Consider the following 8402-nt stretch of genomic DNA (forward strand, 5'->3'; position numbering starts at 1 on the left):
TATCCAATTGGATGTAAGTTAGCATGAACTATTATGGTTGACATTACCCTTGAGGTAAACGGTTGGGAGGCAACACAATAAGCCCATATCTTTCTGTGTGTTCGATTAAAACTCCATAACCATAAGTATTGTGTGAGTGTTAGAAAGTGGACTAAATGATAGTTGAGTATGTGGACTTGCTGAAAAGCTCTTATATTGACTCTTTCCGATGTTATGATAAATTGCAATTGCTTCAATGACCGAGATCATAGTTTGTTGGTTCTCAATGAAGTTTCTGATTCATACTTGATATTGTGAACAGATTGTTACTTGAGCATAAGAAATCATATGAAAAATACATATATGTTGCTGTTATAAGAATGATCATGATGCCCTCATGTCCGTATTTTATTTTATCGACACCTCTATCTCTAAACATGTGGACATATTTTTCGATATCGGCTTCCGCTCGAGGACAAGCGAGGTCTAAGCTTGCGGGAGTTGATACGTCCATTTTGCATCATGCTTTTATGTCAATATTTATTGCATTATGGGCTGTTATTACACGTTATGTTACAATACTTATGGCTATTCTCTCTTCTTTTACAATGTTTACATAAAGAGGGAGAATGCCAGCAGCTGGGATTCTGGGCTGGAAAAGGAGCAAATATTGGAGACCTATTCTGCACTGCTCCAAAAGTCCTGAAACTCCACGAAAGTCATTTTGGTAATTAATAAAAAATATTGAGCAGAAGAAATACCTGAGGGGGGCCACCCACCATCCACGAGGGTGGGGGGCGCCCTACCCCCCTGTGCACGCCCCCTGCCTCGTGGGCCACCTGGCAGCCCTCCGGTACCCATCTTCTGCTATATGAAGTCTTTTACCCTAGAAATAATCATAAGCAAGATTTCGGGACGAAACTCCGCCGCCACGAGGTGGAACCTTGGCGGAACCAATCTAGGGCTCCGGCGGAGCTGTTCTGCCGGGGAAACATCCCTCCGGGAGGGGGAAATCATCACCATCGTCATCACCAACGATCCTCTCATCTGGAGGGGGTCAATCTCCCTCAACATCTTCACCAGCACCATCTCCTCTCAAACCCTAGTTCATCCCTTGTATCCAATCTTTGTACCAAAACCTCAGATTGGTACATGTAGGTTTCTAGTAGAGTTGATTACTCCTTGTAGTTGATGCTAGTTGGTTTATTTGGTGGAAGATCATATGTTCAGATCCTTAATGCATATTGATACTCCTCTGATTATGAACATGAATATGCTTTGTGAGTAGTTACGTTTTTCCCGAGGACATGGGAGAAGTCTTGCTATTAGTGGTCATGTGAATTTGGTATTCGTTCGATATTTTGATGAGATGTATGTTGTCTCTCCTCTAGTGGTGTTATGTGAACGTCGACTACATGACACTTCACCATTATTTGGGCCTAGAGGAAGGCATTGGGAAGTAATAAGTAGACGATGGGTTGCTAGAGTGACAGAAGCTTAAACCCTAGTTTATGAGTTGCTTCGTAAGGGGCTGATTTGGATCTATATGTTTCATGCTATGGTTAGGTTTACCTTAATACTTCTTTTGTAGTTGCGGTTGCTTGCAATAGGGCTTAATCATAAGTGGGATGCTTGTCCAAGAAAGGGCAGTACCCAAGCACCGGTCCACCCACATATCAAATTATCAAAGTAACGAACGTGAATCATATGAGCGTTGATGAAAACTACCTTGACGATAATTCCCATGTGTCGGGTGGTGGGTGCGACATATGCCAACGGATGGCTTATCATTGTGGGAGCCAGTAAGACATCGCCGGTGCCTGGAAGTGGGATGAGGCGAAGACATGCACGCCGGCGGATCTTACCCAGCTTCGGGGCTCTCCGTGGAGATAACACCCCTACTGCTGCTCTGCGGGGTCTCCGCATGATCACTAGATCAATAAGTAGCTACAAGATGCTCCTTGAGCTGTTCGGTGGCAGGAGGAAGAAGGGCAAGGCTAGCTCTCTCCTCTCCCGATGGTGGTGTCCTAAACTCTCAGTGTTCAACCCTTTGCATGGGTGTCACGGGGGGTTTATATAGGCCTACCCCCCAGGGGAACAATGGTAATCCGGCTGGGCGCGGGCCCAGGCCGTCAGTGTCTACAACCGCCGTCTTCTCCGCTGGCGTCTGGGGCCCGCCGACTGGTGGGTCCCGTTGGGGGCTGGTTACTGTAGCCTCGCCTCTGATGACGAGGGTTCTGTCGAGGTAAGCATGGCTACAGTGCTGCCGCCTTGCGGGCTCCCACTGTAGCCATACCACGTCTCATCTGCTGAATGGTGTGCGCGCCCCGAGGGGAGCAAGCCGGCTACTGGAAGCCGGCTGGGGGAGGCCGGGCTGCCTTCAAATGTCTCTCTGACAAAGGGGCCCGCCGCCACGGGCCGTACTGGCATCCCGTCGTGGATGGCGTCATAATGCTCATGGCAACAGTGCCACGCCGGACGGGGGATGGCCGCCCCGTACGGCGCACTGTGGCCATGTATCTTCCGGGATTCGGGGGAGGCAGGGTTTGCTGTAGCCACGCCCCACCCCGTCACCGTTATGGGCGGTGGTCTTTTAGAATGCGGCGTTCGGCCGCCTGTTTCATGGAGTCGGCCCTTCATGGGCTGTCTTCGTGAAGTCGGTCCTTCATGGGCCGGTTCTTTGGAGTCGGCCCGATCATGGCGTCCCCCAAAGGTTGTTTTATGGCCGGGCCGGCTTCCACCAGCCGGCTTAGGCGATAGCCGGCCGGAGGAAGGCGGCCCCATGTCTTAGGTGCTTCAAGGTCCAATCGGCCTGTTGTTTTTTTCTGAATGCCAAAGGGAGCTGGTTAGGCTACCCGTGGTCATTTACTCCGACAGTAGTCCCCGAAGCTGGTTGGGCTTCGCAGCTAAAGAGGGAATCGTGAAGCTCGGCCAGCTTCCTAGCCCTAGGAGCCAGCTGCCAGGAGCCGGCCTTCCTTGCGTGCCTTCTCGGCGAAGCTTCCTCAAAATTCGAAGGCGGGAACCAGCGGGCGCGAAAACCGAACGTTGGGCCGACCGCCCGCCTTCTACGCGCCACGTGGCACCCCTCAGCTGGCAGGGCCTGCCAGCCCACGCGCGTGACGGGACACCGTTGCAGGCCGGGGCCCGCCACTCCTGTGCCTCAGCCTGCGCGCGGATCTTTTGTGGCCCGAACCGACCGCACGTCTTCCGACGGTGGTTCCCACTCGCCATCAAGGCGCGATAAGCGCGGGACGTGTGGGAGTGGGTGCAGTTAATCCCACGCCCTTCCCGCGCCTTGCCTCCTCGTCTTCGCCGCGCGAGGCTATAAGTAGGGGCGGGGAGGGGGACATGCAGTAGTTCACACGCTTGTCCCCGCCCTGCCTCCTTCTTCTTCCGCCTCGCCGTAGCAGTTCCTCGTCGTGCCCCTGCCTCGGCATCCTCTTCCTCCCAGCGTGCTGCAGGCCTGCTGCCTCCGCGCCGGGCGCTTCTCGCCGTCATGGCTCCGACGTCGAGCTCTTGGGATGGCTCCATCATCCGCAGCGACCACATAGATTTTCTCCGCAAGACGCGGCGGCTGCCGAGCGAGGATCTCGTGCAAGTCCACCTCGCGCTAGCGAGGGAGATCTCGCCGGCGCCGGAGGAAGGCGAGCGAGTGATCTTCTACTCGCATTGTATGCATGGCGTCGGCCTCCCCGCCAGCGGCTTCTTCCGCGCATTCCTTGAGTTCTACCAGCTCCAGCCGGACCACCTCACCCCCAACAAGGTGGTGCTGCTGTCGGCCTTCATATCCCTGTGCGAGGGCTTCCTCGGCATCCTTCCCACCACCGAGCTCTGGGGGAGTTCTTCCAATCCAAGCTCGGCATGGCCGTCGCCGGCGTGCCGGCCCAGTGCGGCGCCTTCATCGCCATAAGGCGGTCCGTCACCGACAACCCCTTTCTTGCCATCGCGCTGATCCAGTCGGTGAAGCTCTGGCAACGGTCTTACTTTTATGTAAAGAGGACATCCATCTTGATCTTGCCGATTGGTGCGCAGGACAGGCCGGGTACGATGCCATGGAACACGATCCGGCTAGGCATGAGGTGCCTCGGCTTGATGTCGAGCTTCTCCATGGTATCTCAGTATAGAATGTTGATACTGCTTCCGCCGTCTATCAGCACGCGGGAGAAACGAGCGGTGCGCCTCTCCGTCGCCAGGGTAGCCTCCAAAACGAGGGCATAGGAGCCGGGAGACGGCATCATCGTTGGGTGGTCGTCCCGACTCCAGCTGATGGGTTTCTCCGACCAGTGCATAAACTCAGGGTTACTGGAGGCGACCGCGTTGACTTCTTGTTGTTGTCAGCACCGACTTCGCCGATCGTCTGGTTGGCTCGTGAAGACGACGTAGGCGGCATGCTCGTCAGGGAATTCATCGTGGACGGCTCGGACTGCCGGTCGAACGGCCGGCTGCTGGGGGGCAGGCGGGGGCAGCAACAGCCCCTCGCCCTTGGAGATTCGGGTGAGCCAATGGCACTTCCGGGTTGTATGGTTGGACGGCTTTGCGTCGCTGTGGAACTTGCAGGGGGCATCGAGAGTTTGCTCGTAGGAGAAAGCCGGCTGCCAAGCCGGCCTGCCGCCCTTCTGTTTCTTGGGAGCCGGCCGTTCCTCAGGGTGCTCTTCTTCGACCGTTGCCACCTGCCGGCTAGCGGAAGGCGGCATCGGGGCCCTGTGCTTGTTGTCGTTCTGATATGGGCGCCGAGTGGACTCTCCAGCCGGCGTCTTGGGAGCCGGCGCCAGCACTTTCCCGAAAGCGTTGACTCGAAGCTCAGTCTTCATGGAGGAATCGGCCGCGGCGTATTTGTCCGCGATGATCAGCAGCTCGTCAAGGGTAGTCGGCTCGTCGCAGAGGAGCCGGTGCTTGAGGAGGGTGCCCTCTCGGCACCCGGCCGTGAAGTACTCGATCGCCTGAACCTCGTGCACCCCTTCGCAGGAGTTTCGGAGCTCGGCCCAACGTGTGAGGTAGTCACGACTCGACTCATTGGGTCCTTGTACACACAAGGAGAGCTGTCGGGGCTTGGGTGCCCGCTTGTAGGTGCTGGTGAAGTTGCGGATGAAGGCTTCCGTGAAGTCGAGTCAGCTGTTGATGCTGTAGGGCTTGAGGCTGTTGAGCCAGGTGCATGCCGTGCCTTGGAGCATCATGGGGACATACTTCACGGCAACGCGCTGGTTGCTGTTTGCTCTGCGAATCGCGGTGGAGTAGTCGATCAACCAGTCCTCCGGCTTCACGGAGCCGTTATACTTGGGCGTGTCTCTTGGGAGCGATAACCCTTTGGGAAAGGGCTCGTCGCGGATGCGGGGGCCGAAACAAGGCGGGCCGACATCATCTTCTTCTTCCAGGGTCAGGGATCGCGCAAGGCGGTCGATCCGATGCCGGGCATCGTTCTCGCCGACTCCTTCGCGGCGGCCAAGTTGGCCGCTGAGAGTCGGATGCTCGATAGGCGGCGGGGTAGGGTATCTCTCCCCGCGAGGTGGATGAGGGGGCAGGTCGCCTCGTCTCTCCACGCCTCGGGGACGGCCTTCCGCGTTGCGCTCGATGGTGATTCGTGTTCGGCTGCGGCTAGCAACCGGCTCCTTCTCTTGTCTCGCACGGGCGCCGCCCGCAGTCGGCGTACGTGACGTCGCGTCATGCTCTCGGCGAGGGGGGCTTCCAACTCGGACGCCGGCTTCGTGGCGCGCCGCGGCCGCGTCGATCAGTTGCTGGATGCGTCTAGTCATGTAGGGGAGCTCATCGGCCCCCAGTCCGTTGAGCTCGTCAAAGATCGACTGGGCGGCGCATAGATTCTCGAGGGGCGTGGCGTCGACCGGGCAGTCCGCACCCAGCATGCTGGCGATGGCTGCGCCGCGTTTCTTGACGGCACCGACTCGGCTTGGCCCTTCTGGAGGCGGCGTGCCGAAGGCGGCACGGTTGACCTCACGCTAGTGGGCTTCCGTGAGGCGTCTCATGGTGTTTATCTTCTGGCCCTCCGCGAAGAGGGCAAGGCGGCGAGCCTCCAGCGCCTCAGCGTCGGCGTCGGCTGGAATGGGGACGGACAAGTCCTGCAGCACCGCTTGCAGGGCGTCATGGGTGTTCTCGCCGGAGGCGACTCCGTGGCTGATCACTAGCACCTCAGTGACAGTGCTACCGCCACTGTCAGCTCACGGGAGGGGGTCGTCGAAGACGATCACGTCGGAGGGGAAGGCGTCAAGCGATGCCGTGTCGAAATCGACAAGCATCGGGTCAGTGGAGCCGACCGACTCCAAGTCCGCGGTAGGCTTGCCGGAGACGTGAAGTTAGTCGAGGAGGCTGACGAGGCGGCTCTCGGGGCAGCCGGTACCCGCGTCGGATGCAGGCTCGTCGGAGATGCAAACCTCGCCAAGGAGATCAGCGAGGCAGCTTGCCGCGCAAGCGTCGTCGACGCTGTGCAGCGCGTCGGGGCAAGCGCCATCGGGCGTGCCGGGCTGGCTACGCTTGTGGGGGAGGAAAAGAGTTCCCGTCCAGAGCAGGTCTCTCCGGACGATGGTGCACCTGGCCCCACGGTGGGCGCCAAATGTCGGGTGGTGGGTGCGACATATGCCAACGGATGTCATTGTGGGAGCCAGTAAGACATCGCCGGTGTCTGGAAGCGGGATGAGGCGAAGACATGTACGTCGGCGGATCTTACCCAGCTTCGGGGCTCTCAGTGGAGATAACACCCCTACTGCTGCTCTGTGGGGTCTCCGCATGATCACTAGATCAATAAGTAGCTACAAGATGCTCCTTAAGTTGTTCGGTGGTAGGAGGAAGAAGGGCAAGGCTAGCTCTCTCCTCTCCCGATGGTGGTGTCCTAAACTCTCAGTGTTCAACCCTTTGCATGGGTGTCCCGGGGGGTTTATATAGACCTACCCCCCCCCCCGGGAGTACAATGGTAATCCGGCTGGGTGCGGGCCCAGGCCGTCAGTGTCTACAACCGCCGTCTTCTCCGCCGGCGTCTGTGGCCCGCCGACTGGTGGGCCCCGTCGGGGGCTGGTTACTGTAACCTCACCTCTGATGACGAGGGTTCTGTCGAGATAAGCATGGCTAAAGTGTTGCCGCCTTGCGGGCTCCTACTGTAGCCATACCACGTCTCGTCTGCTTAATGGTGCGCGCGCCCCGAGGGGAGCAAGCCGGCTACTGGAAGCCGGCCCGGCCATGGGCCGGCTGGGGGAGGCCGGGCCGCCTTCGAATGTCTCTCTGACCGAAGGGGCCCGCCGCCACGGGTCGTACTGGCATCCCGTCGTGGATGGCGTCATAATGCTCTCGGCAACAGTGCCACACCGGACGGGGGATGGCCGCCCCGTACGGTGCACTGTGGCCATGTATCTTCCGGGATTCGGGGGTGGCAGGGTTTGCTGTAGCCACGCCCCGCCCCGTCACCGTTATGGGCAGTGGTCTTTTAGAATGCGGCGTTCGGCTGCCTGCTTCTTGGAGTCGGCCCTTCATGGGCCGTCTTCATGAAGTCGGTCCTTCATGGGTCGGTTCTTTGGAGTCGGCCCGATCATGGCGTCCCCCAAAGGTTGTTTTATGGCCGGGCCGGCTTCCACCAGCCGGCTTAGGCGATAGCCGGCCGGAGGAAGGCGGCCCGATGTCTTAGGTGCTTCGAGGTCCAATTGGCCTGTTGTTTTTTCTGATGGCCAAAGGGAGCTGGTTAGGCTACCCGTGGTCATTTACTCCGACACCATGTGTCCTCGGGAGTGCTTTTCTCATTATAAGAACTTGTCCAGGCTTTTCCTTCGCTACAAAAAGGATTGGGCCACCTTGCTACACTTTATTCACTTTCATTGCTTGTTACTCGTTACAAATTATCTTATCACAAAACTATCTATTACCTACAACTTTAGTGCTTGCTGAGAATACCTTACTGAAAAATGCATGTCATTTCCTTCTGCTCCTCATTGGGTTTGACACTCTTACTTATCGAAAGGACTACGATAGATCCCCTACAGTTGTGGGTCATCAGCGACGCCCTCGCCCACTACCGACACCAGTGCCAGGAGCGAGAGGGGGGAGGGGGGATCTCTGGTACCTCAACGTGGAAGAAGCCCATGTCTTCGATGCCGTGACCGTATATCATGATCTCCTCAGACACCGGGCGATCCGGGCAGAGAATCGCGGGGCGGCCGGCGACCTTGCAGAGGTAGCACATCGGTGGGTTGGGGCAAGCCACCTGGAAGTGTCTGGTCAGGCCGCAATTGAAGCACGGCGGGCCGTCCGAGGCGGAGTTGGCGACGGAGGGGGAGCCGATGCGGCGGCGGTGGGAGCGAAGGACGGGGGCGAGGAGGGCCCTTCTTCTTCTTCTTCTTGGCGCCCTGGCGCCCCGGTTCCCATTCCCCCCATTGGAGGGACGGAACGCCGCTTGGTTGTGCGGGGGCTGATACCGGCGGGCGGCCGGG

Source organism: Triticum dicoccoides, chromosome 2B, assembly GCF_002162155.2.
Source record: "Triticum dicoccoides isolate Atlit2015 ecotype Zavitan chromosome 2B, WEW_v2.0, whole genome shotgun sequence".
In the NCBI taxonomy this organism is placed as follows: Eukaryota; Viridiplantae; Streptophyta; class Magnoliopsida; order Poales; family Poaceae; genus Triticum; species Triticum dicoccoides.